Genomic DNA, 15180 nt, shown 5'->3' with positions numbered 1-15180 from the left:
GTGTTTGTGTGTATATATATATATATATAAATTATACACTACTTAACATTGAACAATGCCGTGTAATATATATATATATTTATATATATAAATATATATAGTGCTAATATAAAGGTTTATATTATTGAAGGAAAGAGAAACGACGGATTGGTGCTAGGCCTTTAGACTTGTTGTCCTTTTTTTAAATTCCGTCGAAGCACTGCCTTTGTTTATGTAATATCTTTCCATATTTTTGTGATTGTTGTCTTTATATATATAATATATATATATATATATTATATATATATATATATTTTTATATATATATATATATATATATATATATATTATATATATATATATATATATATATATATATATATATATATATATATATATATGTGTGTGTGTATGTATATGTATATATAAATTGAACACTACTTAACATTGAACAGTGCCATGTAATCGTACAATTTTAGGAGCGAAAGTGAAAGAAATGCAGTGCTAAATAAAAGTGTTTATATTATTAAAGGTGATCAGCGCGAACCAGCTCAGCTAAGAGTTCATGACAACCGTCCGTCGAAGTAGACGAGTTGCTTCATTTTAAATGCTATTTATTTACCGCGTAAGTATGTATATCTTTTTTATATTTTGAACTTCTCTTTACTAGATTAAATATTTTTTTCAGTTCTAAATTTGCCTCATTTTATGATTCATTTAATATATGTGACTTATATATATATATATATATATATATATATATATATATATATATATATATATTATATATATATATATATATATATATATATGTATATATATATATATATAATATATATATATATATATATATATATATATATATATATATATATATAATGTATAAATATATCTAGTGAGTATGCTGTGAAAGGGTATAAGTGATTTTTTTATTATAATTTTAAATCTGGTGAGTTGTATCACGCTCTGTTAATACGTTATTAGATTTCATCTGCAGTTTTCATCTCACATTGTTCTTAATTACTCGTTGCTAATTTTATCATCCAATAAACAAATCAAAGCACCCTTTTATTGAGGCGTACTCATATATTCATATATATATATATATATATATATATATATATATATATATATATATATATATATATATATATACTATATTTTATATATTCAGTATATATAAATAAATATAAATATATATATGCGGTCGAACTCACAATGACATGTGATGCATATGTGCATATATATGTAACATATATAGTAAATTTCACTGTGTAATAGTCCTCTACAAGATGTCTTAGATATAAAGGCAGAACTATTCAGGTTTTTTCCCAGTGTTTTTATTTTCCTGTGATAAATGTGTGTGTGTGTGTGTGTGTATATATATATATATATATATATATATATATATATATATATATATATATATATATTTATATATATATATATATATATATATATATATATATATATATATATATATATATATATATATATATATATATATATATATATATATTTATACATACAGAAGTATAGTCATGAAAAAAGGACAAAGGGCTACAAGCTCTAGAGACTGGGCAAGAACAGTTCATATAAAGTAAGCAGAGAATATATAAGACTAAGTGAACAAACTGCTATAAACATATCGAAAGTATTAAAGTCATCACAAAAAAAGATCATGAAAAATCAAATAAGTAAAAGAGCAAGATTGCAAATTAATATCTTCAATAAGACAAATATAATTTGTTAAACAGGTTTATTTCAGTTCATAAGGTTAAGGAAATCTAAAGTAATAATAATTATGTAATTTGTTGGGAGGGAGAATGTAAAATACTATTTTTTACATTTTACCTTTACAACAAACTGCTTAAACAGGTTAGTTTTTTTTATTGAATGGATTAAACTTACATTATTTACAAATACAATATTTACAATATGGTCACAGTATACATCAGCACAGTATACATAGGCATTTCTTTACATAGGCGTAATCCCTCTAAACTGACAATTTACGCATCTTGCTTTAGTTACTGGCTACTCAGAAACAGTAATTAATATACTCTTTGGTGAAAATTTCATTTATTCTCTCTTTGTTATTATTTTTTAACAGCGACGTACCATAACAAAATTTGCTCTTAACAAAGGCATCTGTTTCCTCTTTCACGTGTTATTAGGTGTTTGCAGAAGTTACCGAGGTCTAAGTTCCTGTTTTAACGAAGGAATCATTTTACTGGTCTAAAGGGTGAGAAAGTTCCATCGATCCACTGTCCAGTAAACGAGTGGGATTCGTCAGGTTTCCTAGCTTGTTCCCCTCCTAGACAATTCCGGGGATGGTCGTCCAAGACGTTTTCTGATCCGTCCATAAAACTCAGCCACCCAAGGGGCGTGGAGGGTAATAAATTACCAGGAGAGGTTATGATCTCTCTGGAACTCTTGAACCTCAGGTTTTTAATTGAATTCTTGTAAGAGCCTTCTTTCTTCGCTGAGTACTGGGACGTTATCAGAGATAAGTAATTAAGGCAAACCTTTCAGGGCTGCAAATTTTGATACAATTCACAAAAAATGTTTGGGCTGTCAAAGTTCGGCTTGCATAGATTGCCGTTGCTCTGGTGGCAACACACGTTAAAAGGCAGACTTAGGCTCTTCCTGTTCCATCGTCCATCAAAGCAGTTTTCCCTGTGAAGTCTACCCCTCTCTCAGGAAAACGGAATCATACCGGTGACCCGTTCCTTTGGTAATATGGAAATCCAGGAAAGTTAGGGGTTGTTCTGAACTCTCTTGTACAGGATATAGCTGCTTAATTTGCACTTTACTGATTCCATGATTCGATGGGCTTGGAAACACTGTCGTATATAGCACCTTTCATTTTTAGTTTTCTGTAAAAGAAAACTATTGTGACGGCTTTTTCTGTCCGTCCGCACTTTTTCTGTCCGCCCTCAGATCTTAAAAATCCTGAGGCTAGAGGGCTGCAAATTGGTATGTTGATCATCCACCCTCCAATCATCAAACATACCAAATTAATCATCGGTAGTTTTTATTTTATTTAAGGTTAAAGTTAGCCATAAACGTGCGTCTGGCAAAGCTATAGAACAGGTCACTAACGGGTCGTGGCTGAAAGCTTTATGGGCCACGGCTCATACAGAATTATACACTACAGAAAATCCAGAAAACTTTATGAGGCTAGAGGGTTAAAGTTCCACCCTCCAATCATCAATCGTACCAAAATTGCAGTAGCCTCAGTAGTTTATATTTTATTTAAGGCAGTTAGCCATAAGCGTGCATGTGGCAACGTTATAGAAGAGACCACCAACGGGCCGTGGCTGAAAGCTTCATAGGCCACGGCTCATACAGTATTATACGCAACAGAAAACTCAGATCTTAAAAACTACTGAGGCTAGAGGGCTGCAAATTGGTATGTGGATCATCCACCCTCCAATCATCAATCGTACCAAATTGCAGCCCTCTAGCCTCAGTAGTTTATATTTTGTTTAAGGATGAAGTTAGCTATAATCGTGCGTCTGGCAACGCTATAGAACAGTCCACGAACGGGCCGTGGCTGAAAGTTTCATGGGCCACGGCTCATACAGCATTATACACTACAGAAAACTCGATTGCGCCGAAGAAAGCTCGGCGCATTTTTTACTTGTTTCCAGTCATGATGCATTACTGCGGAGATACGTGGGAACAAAGATCAATGGAAAACTGCAGATAACTTCTTATTATTCAGGAGCTCAAGCCATATCCAGAGGGTTATGGAATTCCTGAGTGCTAAATGCCAGAATTTAAATTCTGCCAGTGAATCAGACGTTATTAAAATAATTTCTTTCCTTGATAATAATATTCAGCACTTCAGCATATAGATAGCTAACATTACCCGTCTTTGCTCTGAATTCACCCCCTTCATACAATCTCTTCCAGTTTATTTAATCCTGCACGACTAATTACCATATATACAGGAGATAATTTATAGTATTTGATTCCTTGCAATCATACGAATATTGTAGATATAAAGGGAAAGTGACTAACACATCTACGTAACTGTTTTAATGAGGCGAAATAACTGTGCTCCAGTAACATATGATTTTCGACCATGATGTAATCTGGATTTACATTCTAGAATACGCAAACATCTCAGCAAAGTTTTTCCTGACCTCTTTACTAAAATTACCATGTTATTTTTTCATCCCTCTGCTCGCATAAACTATTTCGGGAAATCTTGGTTCAAATATCCACATTTTCAATTTATTCTGATAAAAACCTTTGCTTCATAGAAGTATGATTATGGAAGCTTCGTAAAATTTTTGTATCATAAACAGGGAATTTCCGAATGCCAAGGAACAAATATGCATTTTGCTGTACTAGGTATATATGTATATATATGTGTGTGTGTGTGTATATATATACACACATACATGTATACATATATGTATATATGTAATATATGCACACACACATATATGTGTATATATATATATATATATATATATATATATATATATATATATATATATATATATATATATATATATATATATATATATAATATAGTATGTGCGTGTGTGTGTATGGATTTGCAAGACAAAATTCTACAACAGATTCAGAAGTTTTCAAAATGATATGAATCCTGTATCTGTTTCTTCTCTGGTAACCGCCATCAATTTCATAGCTGGAAGTGGAACATATGCCAAGACTTTTAGCTTAGAAGCAGGTGGATTCCTCCCTTCCTGACGAACCAGTTGTTTCAACACCTGAGCCATTACCCGCTACACCTGCTGCCTCTACTGACGATGCCGAGCTGCCAACACATTCCACACACCTGCTACGCCTACAAGGACTACAATCAATTCACTTGGACCCCCTCCAAAGAAAGTACAAAAAATCGGCTATCATTCACATCGACTATCGGAAAGGACGCTGCTCACCTTGATAATATGATGGATGTTAATTCACAGATATAAAACACCTGGCATTTCTAATGCCAGGTGTTTTATATCAGTGCATATGTGAAGATAATACGGAGCGCCATACAATATGAAAAGTTGCTCTTCTCAGGATTTAGGGAATGGTTAATACCATACAAAATCAACAGGCAGTTTTGGTCTGCCACTGCCAAAAGAGCTGCCCTTGGACGGCCAAGTCGTCAGTAGGTGCCCATACACTGCCTCCTTTCCCACCAACATCTCAAATCGTCAAAATTAATCAGATTTATGATGAAATTGCGGGGCCCAATAAAATGACTTTCATATATTGTTTAGGTACCTCCGTGCAGAGTTAAATATAAATATATATATATATATATATATATATATATATATATATATATATATATATATATATATATATATATATGTTATATACAAATATATATGAATATATATGTTATATATAAATATATATACATATATATTTATATATATATAAATATATATATGTATATATATGTTATATATATATATATATATATAATATATATATATATATATATATAGTATATATATATATATATATATATATATATATATATATTATATATATATATATATATATATATATATATATATATATATATATATATATATATATATATATATATATATATATATATATATATACATTTATTTCCATTATACTGTCTTTGTTCATTGATCCTTACGCTACGCTAATTGTTTTGTTTATAGTGTTGTTTGAATTTCTCTAACATTATAAATTATCGATGGCAAAAATTGTTTGGTTCGTATTACATTACATCCATGTAATACAATAACACAAAGAAAATAATATCTCTCTCTCTCTCTCTCTCTCTCTCTCTCTCTCTCTCTCACACGACTAAAGGCACATTTGATGAAGAAAATGGTGATACCGATAAATTTCACCATCTATTGTAAAAATGTTCTTTTATCGATGCAGTGCAATGCCACCACCACCACTGTTGTCAAACGCGAACCCTCTGGCCCACAAATGACTGGCAACTCGTTCACTATCATCATATGTCTCACTTTGCTGTCTTTGTCTTGTAATCCCTCGGTTTACGTTTGCAAGTGACAGATGTTCATCTCATTCTCGCTGTCGGATGAATTTTCATCGCTGGCTCTTGTGCTAGGATTTTGTATAGAACTTTCACTTAGGTCACGGTAAATGCATTGTTTCATGTATGAAAGTTTGTTCGTTCTATATCTGACTTTTGTTCTGTGACGTTTCAGAATTTATAGATACAATGATAGTTAGTCATTCGAATTATATATATATATATATATATATATATATATATATATATATATATATATATATATATATATATATATATATATTGTATATATATATATATATATATATATATATATATATATATATATATATATATAACTATTATGACATGACATAAGATACACAGGTTCTGGAAGTGATTTTGCACGAAATGGTAAATTAAATTGACGGAATAAATTCCAATTATTGCCAGTTTTAGCAATTTTTGAATAAATAAACAAAACATGAATGAAATGCATCTGGAGTTCGGTGGCATGCACTGAACATATCGCAAAATAATAAAACAGTCAAGTGTGTACATTTTTCATATTTCAGTCAGAATAAATATCAACAAACTACAATTACTTATCGTTATTCATTTGAACCAGAGCTGGGAGAGTAAACAGTGAAGATGAAAATAACACACGACCGGTACTAAGCTGGATTAGATGGGATTATGTCCCTTCGACCCCCTGCGTCGAAAGTCCAAAATTCCGTGCAAGAGAACGGACCAGCCAAGTTGCGTGGCGTCTCGCTCTACATAGCGATGTCGCAGTGATTGGCGAATTCCCTCCCGCATTAGATATCAGGAAATCAGGAAAATTAGGGTAAAAGGCGCTTTTGGGAGGCAGTGTTTTCGTTTGGAAATGGTCAACGAGACTTCTTGTGACCTTAGAGAAAATTTTTTATAGTTGATTAACCTTGAAAGGAAGGCAGGAAAAATCAGTCGCATATATAAATATGTACCAAACGCCACAGTCAAAACATCTGCTCTGCGTATGTCTACGTACTAAACGGCTTAGGTAGATTTGGTGCGTTACGTATATATACGTACTAAGTGGTTAAAGGCTTAAAAAGCATTACCAGAAACTTGAAAGCACATTTTTACAATAACAGCTTACAATTTGTTTTTGTTTTGATGTTGTTAACTTTTTCCTCCTGCAATAATCAACTCATTAAAATATTGATTACAATGAAATGGAACTGCAAGGTGTTCTTCGCAATTGCGTTTTTATATAATTCGGTTTTCATCCAGTTTCTTCGTGCCAGCATCCTTTTTCGTCCATTCTTATAACCTCAAATACTCCTAGCTAAATTTGTTCTTTTTGTTTCCTTATCTCCCTATAACCTCAAATGGCCCAAACCTGGAATTTTGCACAATCCTTACATATATTCTTTTAAAGTACATATCTTCAGTATATCTTTACTCCGTTTACAATGAATCCATATGAGAGTTTTTTTTTTTGCGTATAGTTTAGAAGTTTTAATAAGAACCGCATGGGATTTAATTGTGGCATTAGAACTATGAAATTTCCCCGTGCTCTCCAAAATAGCTGAAAAACTTATTTTTAAGCCACTATATAAGTATGTAGAATCTAAAGGATTGTTAGTTGATAGTCAGCATGCATAAACATGCATATAGGAGGCAGTTAGGTACCTGCGATGCTCTTTTAGACTTGACTTGCCATCTGCAAGGGAACCTTGAAAGGGGTTTTGAGTGCAGAGTAATTAAAATAGATTTTAGTGCTGCTTTCCATTTAGTAAATCACAAGGCACTTATTTATAAACTTCAGAATCTTGGAGTCGGTGGGTATGTCTTAGGGTTTCTTCAAGATTTCCTTACAGACAGGAAGGAAGTAGCGGGTTGCTGTGGATGGGATCTTTAGTGAACCAAGACCTATTTTTTGTGGAGTTCCACAGGGTAGTGTTCTTGGTCCACTGTTATTTTTAGTGTATATAAGTGGTATGTTTGTTGGCCTAGAAAACAATATTAATCAGTATGCATATGATACAACACTTGTGGGTGTAGTAAAGTCTCCACTTATGATGAATGAAGCTGCCCTCAGCCTCAGTCGGAACATGGACCGGATCAGTGAATGGTGTAGTCGGTGGGGTATGAGGCTGAACTCCAGTAAAACGAAAACACTATTGATTATCAGATCTCGTACAGATTTCCCACCCTATCCTCGCCTTCAGGTGGATGGAACTTTGCTGAATGAGTCTGAAGCTTTAACTGTTTTAGGTGTAACTTTTCACTCACAGCTCACTTTTGAGAAACATCTAATGAAAATTTCACCAAACGCCGCACGTAAGTTAGGTATTGTTGGTAAAGCCTCATTTATTTATAACAGTGATAAAATTAATTCAACCTGTTTTAGGTCGTTTGTGCTTCCTTTAGTAGAATACTGTTCTCCAGTATGGATGTCTGCTTCTGCCAGAGCGGTTCGTGGTGGTAGGGTTCTGTTTCCTAATAGTAGCAGTTATGACTTGGATCATCGACAGATGGTCTCTTGTTTGTCACTTTTTCATAAGATGTATTTCACCAGAGATGTTTCCCATTCACGATTGATCCCTGATCCCCTTTACCTGCCGAGAACAACCAATTTCGCTGAACAGCAGCACTAATATGCAGTAAATGTGCCTCGCAGTCGAACTTCTCAGTCGCAGAGGTCCTTCATTCCTTAAACTGTTGGACTGTGGAACAGCTTCCCAGAGGATGTCGCGCAATTGGAACTTCCGAAGTTCAAGCAAAGATGCAGTGTATTACTACAATAATACTATTCTCCTTGCATTTTAATACGTTTTTATCTATATATGAATTTATTTTTTTTAATATGTGGGATCTCTTCTTTATGTATTTCCCTTTATCTCCTCTTACTTCTTCCTAATAAACACCATATTCTCTGGAAGCTTGAATTTCAAGTCAGTGGCCCCTGTGGGCTTGTTCTATAGGAATACTAGGTTCCATCTTCTGAAATCTGATCCTTTTATGAGGGCTTCCTGTTCTTTATTCAGTTTTTGTGGCTGTGTATTGCTCTTCCTTAACTAGGATTTCTGTGTAAACATTGGCAAATGCAACCCGAGACCAGACATCTAGCGAACATCGTGGGTTTCACTGGCAAAAACGTTGTAAGCTAGAGCTTCGCCGTCAAACCCAGGTTTAACAGCCAAATTCAGCAATCAATCGCCCCAGAGCCACATGCTTATGCATCACGTACATCGTAAGTTACTAGGTCTCAGGGACATGCCTGACCGGACTATCTGCAACCACATTTCAATCTGCATGCTGTATCAAAAGCGGCTCAGGTCCAGGAGACAAAATTACCAGCTGATCTATGAGTAAGAGCCCGTGGTGGCATGTCGCCAGCTTGATCATAAACAACAACAGGGATAAATAATCAACAGACCTCCGTGTATATTTGACCTTAAAACATTACTTTTAGGTGTATGATGTAACTTCTGTAAATGCAAAAAAAAAGAACAAAGTTTAAGTATCTCTTAAACCGATGACTATTAGTTACTTGGTGTAAGTCTTGAGTTATTGCATGTATGTAAAAAGTTAAGTATACCTTAGTTTAACCAGACCACTGAGCTGATTAACAGCTCTCCTAGGGCTGGCCCGAAGGATTAGGTTTATTTTACGTGGCTAAGAACCAATTGGTTACCTAGCAACGGGACCTACAGTTTATTGTGGAATCCGCACCACATTATAACGAGAAATGAATTTCTATCACCAGAAATAAATTCCTCTAATTCTTCATTGGCCGGTCGGAGAACTGAACGCAGGATCAGCAGAGTGCTAGCTGAGAACGATACCCACCCGTCCAATGAAGAACTCATTGTATGTATGTAACCCTCTTACTATGTAACAAAGTGAAATAAGTAACTCAAGGGTGATAGTCGGGAAATAACACCCAGCTCGAGAAAGAAAGAGAGGGAAATAACACGCAGAGAGAGAAAGAAAGAGAGGGAAATAACACCCAGCGAGAGAAAGAGAGGGAAATAACACCCAGCTAGAGAAAGGAAGACAGGGAAATAACACGCAGAGAGAGAAAGAAAGAGAGGGAAACAACACACAGAGAGAGAAAGAAAGAGAGGGAAATAACACCCAGCGAGAAAAAGAGAGGGAAATAACACCCAGCTAGAGAAAGGAAGAGGGGGAAATAACACGCAGAGAGAGAAAGAAAGAGAGGGAAATAACACGCAGAGAGAGAAAGAAAGAAAGGGAAATAACACCTAGCTATAGAAAGAAAGAGAGGGAAATAACACCCAGAGAGAGAGAGAAAGAAATGGAAATAACACCCAGCTAGAGAAAGAAAGAGAGGGAAATAACACCCAGAGAGAGAAAGAAAGAAAGGGAAATAACACCCAGCTAGAGAAAGAAAGAGAGGGAAATAACACCCAGAGAGAGAAAGAAAGAGAGGGAAATAACACCCAGAGAGAGAAAGAGAGGGAAATAACTCTCAGCGAGAGAAAGAAAGAGAGGGAAATAACACCCAGAGAGAGAAAGAGAGGGAAATAACTCTCAGCGAGAGAAAGAAAGAGAGGGAAATAACACTCAGCGAGAGAGAGAGAGGAAATGCTTCGATCAGATCTTAATGCCTTCTATTCTGCTGAAGATTTTAATTTTTTCTGTTCACTAGCTAACAGTGTCACTGCATGATTTATAGACAAATTTTAGTTTTATAGTTAGGTTATGGTGACTCAGATCATTATTGACGTCGAATACAAAAACTGACAATATTCACTATTATAGTTTAATAATTTCTCTGCAAAATGTAATAAAGTACTTATTGTTAGCCTGCGTTTACATTGATTATTTAGTAGTTTCTAAAAAAATATCATTTTCAGATTTCCCTCACTATCAGTATGAGTGGTCTAAGAAGAGAACTTGCGATTTCATTGAAAATACAATCTAAAGTAGAATAGTAATTGATTGTGCATTTCCTTTTAAAACTTTCCATAACAAAGAAATAAAGGGTGAAAAACAATAAGATGATTAATCACTCAATTAGAGCTAGCATGACAATACCTTACGAAATTACCTAAATTAAAAGAGCTTTACATCATTTTCAGAGATTCTCTTAATTGGATGGTCAGTTGAAGGATCTCACGCACGATAATATTATTATAACCTTTGCACTGGGATGCATTCGTCAAATTAATTTTAATGATGCAGAATTCCTACGTTTTACGAAATATATTTGCTAAATTAGCTGCTGTAATAAATGAGGAAATGTCTTATTACAGATGTAAACAAATTTCCTAATAAAGTTCATAAAACTCTGCGCTTTTTCACTTCTATATAGCAATTATTAAAATTTAGCTTGATATTTTTTCAGCCTACTTTTATTTGTAACTATACAAGTGCTTCACTGCATGCAAGACCATTAGCAGTATTTTTATTCAAAATGAATTGGACTTTTAATGTAGATTGTATTCTAATATTTAGTAGCAATATTCCTGATGGCGAAGGGGCTTTTACAGAACATTAGAATTTCGTGTGGGTAGGAGTTTGAGAGATGGCCTGGATACTGCTTGTAGCCACATCTATTGCTTTTCTTTGTTCTGCCGGAAATACAAATATCTATTTAATGTTCATCCTTCAACCGCTGAATTCAGTGTCACCCTTACAATCCTCACAAAAGGATTCCAGGAACAAAGCCCACATTCAGATGCAAACTTCCTTGTCTTCAAATCAAATGGAACTGAAAATCTTAATACCCGTAGGGCACCCAGAGTACAGAAAAAAAATAGCAGGGTCATTAAGAGTAAAAGTTGTGGTAATAGGAATCTTAAGTAGATATTAGTGATTCTAGACTAGGATATGTTGCATCCTACTCTAACATTTAGTTAGAAGAGAAAATAATGTTAAAACCGGTTAACTTATGCTTTGGATTTCTAATTTTTATGCCTAAAAAATGACTATGTTCAGATGATATTTTATGGAGATACATGGCAAATGGATTCCTTCATCTTTTTACTTTTCATAGTTTAACAGGGGACCATAACCTTCCTACCACACGGCAAAATAATTATTTAGGCAACATAAATGTAAAGCAGAAGTTATAAAACCAGGTAAAGTTTGTCGTGAACTCTCTCACTCTAAACCTTCGTTCAAAAAAAATAAAGAATAAAGATAGATAAATTCATAAAACTGTTGATAGAATTTTACGTACAATACATACCCCACAAGATTTTTCCAAAGTTAGATTATTGAAGATTACAAAGAATAATTTTAATCCAAATAATTATTGTCAACAACTGCGTATCAATATCATACCTTGAAGTTTGGTCCTCCAATTATTTACACATGTTTGATAGGCCCTTTACACCTACTGTACATGTGTTCAGAGTTTTATAGACAACACCGTTGTCTTAGAATTCACAATGTAATTTTTTTTTATACTAATGGGAGTTTCAGCTCACACTTATTCAATCATCTTCAAAAAAATGAAGAGAAATCTACAAAGGGCAAATAATATATTGCATATTCACCAGAGACGGTGGGGAAGGTTGAGCAGAATATCCCTCTGCAGATTCATTTATAAGCCGGGATGGATGCAGTCCAAATCTCAATTACCATACTACCAGTTACCGTATGGTGATTTATATCAATGTTGATAACTAGAGGAGTTAAAACTGATCTCTCAGAAGTGTAAGCAGACTGGACGAACAACATTTAGGAAAGGAGACTTCTTAGAACGAAAGAGCGCATCGTCTTCATAATTTCATCTGGAGGTATGGGTATTAGAGGAAGCCTTTCCGTCTACGGCTGATTCACATTATACCATCACGTCACCGACACATCACGTCACGTCACTGTTCCATCAACCGTGCCTTGTATCCACACTATCCATCACGATCCCGTTCAGTTCGTGCCCAACCTCCCAGTAGTCATGGTGCCTCACAGATTTAGCGTTAAGAAACTTGCATAAGCACCGTCGCGCCACGTCAAAATATTCTTTCCAAGAAAACGTGTTCGCCAAGTGACGGTGGATGCCGCGTGCTTGATGGTGACGTGACGTGACGGTGTGAACAAGTCCATTTGATTACATGCAAGAAATTCTCACGTACTTTGACGTGACGTGATTTGTCCGTACGTGATGTTATATTGTGACTCGTTTCGTCAAGTGACCTCACTTAACAGCTATTTTCTAAAATGGGAAACATGGGGATGAACTTCAGGACCAACTGACCCCTCGGCCTGTACTCCCTGAAGCAAGGAACTGTCATCTCAGGGGCATACTGTAAAGATGTATTCCCAGGGCATACCCTTAAAAGGAGAATCGAAGTCCGCGATGACCACGAGTTCATCTCAGACCAAGTGTTGACTTGTCAGCCCTAATTTTTATCACTACAATGTCATCTTGTGCATTTGTAATGATGAGAAATGTTTGTGGATGACCTAGTATTTTGGCTATGTTAAAATAGATAGAAAACTGACATCAGACGGAATAACGGTATGAGAGAAGGAACAAGAAAGTGAAACCATAACTATAATGGATAGAGGAGTTCAAGTGTTTGACATATAAAAACATATCGTATCGGAATATAAACAGAGTAAAAAAAAATCATAACAAGTAAAAAAAGTTTCTTCGACGCAGTCGAGTTTTCTGTAGAGCCGCTACAGCGTATAATCAAGGCCACCAAAAATAGATCTGCTTTCGGTAGTCTCGGTGTAATGCTGTATGAGCCGCTGCCCATGAAATTTTAACTAGGGCCCGGTGGTGGCCTATCCTATATCGTTGCCAGAAGCACGATTATGGCTAACTTTAGCCTTAAATAAAATAAAAACTACTGAGACTAGAGGGCTACAATTTGATATGTTTGATGATTAGAGGGTGGATGATCAACATACCAATTTGCATACCTCTAGCCCCAGAAGTTTTGAAGATCTGAGGGCGGACAGAAAAAGGTGCGGACGGACAGACAAAGCCGGCACAATAGTTTCCTTTTACAGGAAACTAAAAGGGTATGGGTCATTTCGATACACGAGCTTCAAGAAATCACAAATCAGAGATAAATCAGGAAAAGGTAAAGCATAAGAATGAACAGATAAGCTTGAATTTAACGCAGACATGTAGATATGAGCGTTGCATGTAAAGACCATGGAACATCGAGAAAATATCTTTTGAGAAGATACAAAAAATGCGTGGAGTGCAGAGAAAAATGAGGGACAGAGTTCACCAAGACCGCTGAACACGTAGAAAGAATGGCAGACCTGAAAACCTTAACTAAAGGTGAAGTAAATTCATTGCAAAATACACAGAATAATCCAGATAATTGTTAATTTATCTCAAGTGCTGAATCCTTTGATTACTTTTCTTTTAATTTTGATAGGGAGGTAATAGGTTTTATCTGTAGATTCACCTGTTCGTGAAGGAATTATCTTGAAGGGAATTTCTTATCTTAAAGTATCCATTTGTACCCACAGTGATGTGTTTTTTGCAACAAGTTCCACTTCATTTCCGTGCACATATCTTCACTATTGTGATTTTGCTTTCAAATTTACAATTCTACTTGAAGAAACGTAACTGTCAGGTAACGTAAGAGACTTAATCTATTTCTTATGTTTATTCTTCACTTGATTATGTCTGTTTCGGTAACACTTGTCCATCCACAGGTGTTCTGTTCTTCGCATAACACAATACATTTGGAACAGGTGTGCGTCATCCAGCCAAGTGGCGACGAGTTTCTAAGGCTTTGTAGCCTAATTGTATTCTATCAGTTAGAGGAGAACAGACATCCGTTAAACAAGGTAAGCATTGTTCTCCCGTCATCAGCATTTCTTCATATACTCTTTCAAGATCCCTTTTCTAAAAATATCCTCGGCCATGTTCTTATTGAACGACGAGAAAAGATTAAATAAGAAAACTGCAGTATCAAGCAGGAGTCATCTTACCTGCGAATTTGGTATTTGTCATCACAATTCTTTTCCTAAGACGGAGCATAGCATTTTACGTTCCCCTTTGAATGAAGTTGGTATCTCTGTATTCGATATTAAGCTGACAGAGTTGTTACGTGTATTTATATATGTGTATGTATGTATATATATATATATATATATATATATATATATATATATATATATATATATATATATATATATATATATATATGTGTATATATATATGTATGTTTCTAACTCACATCTGGATCGAACCTAAGTCT

This window comes from Macrobrachium rosenbergii, chromosome 49, assembly GCF_040412425.1.
Source record: "Macrobrachium rosenbergii isolate ZJJX-2024 chromosome 49, ASM4041242v1, whole genome shotgun sequence".
NCBI classification, from domain to species: Eukaryota; Metazoa; Arthropoda; class Malacostraca; order Decapoda; family Palaemonidae; genus Macrobrachium; species Macrobrachium rosenbergii.
Note: the sequence above shows the minus strand (reverse complement) of the source record.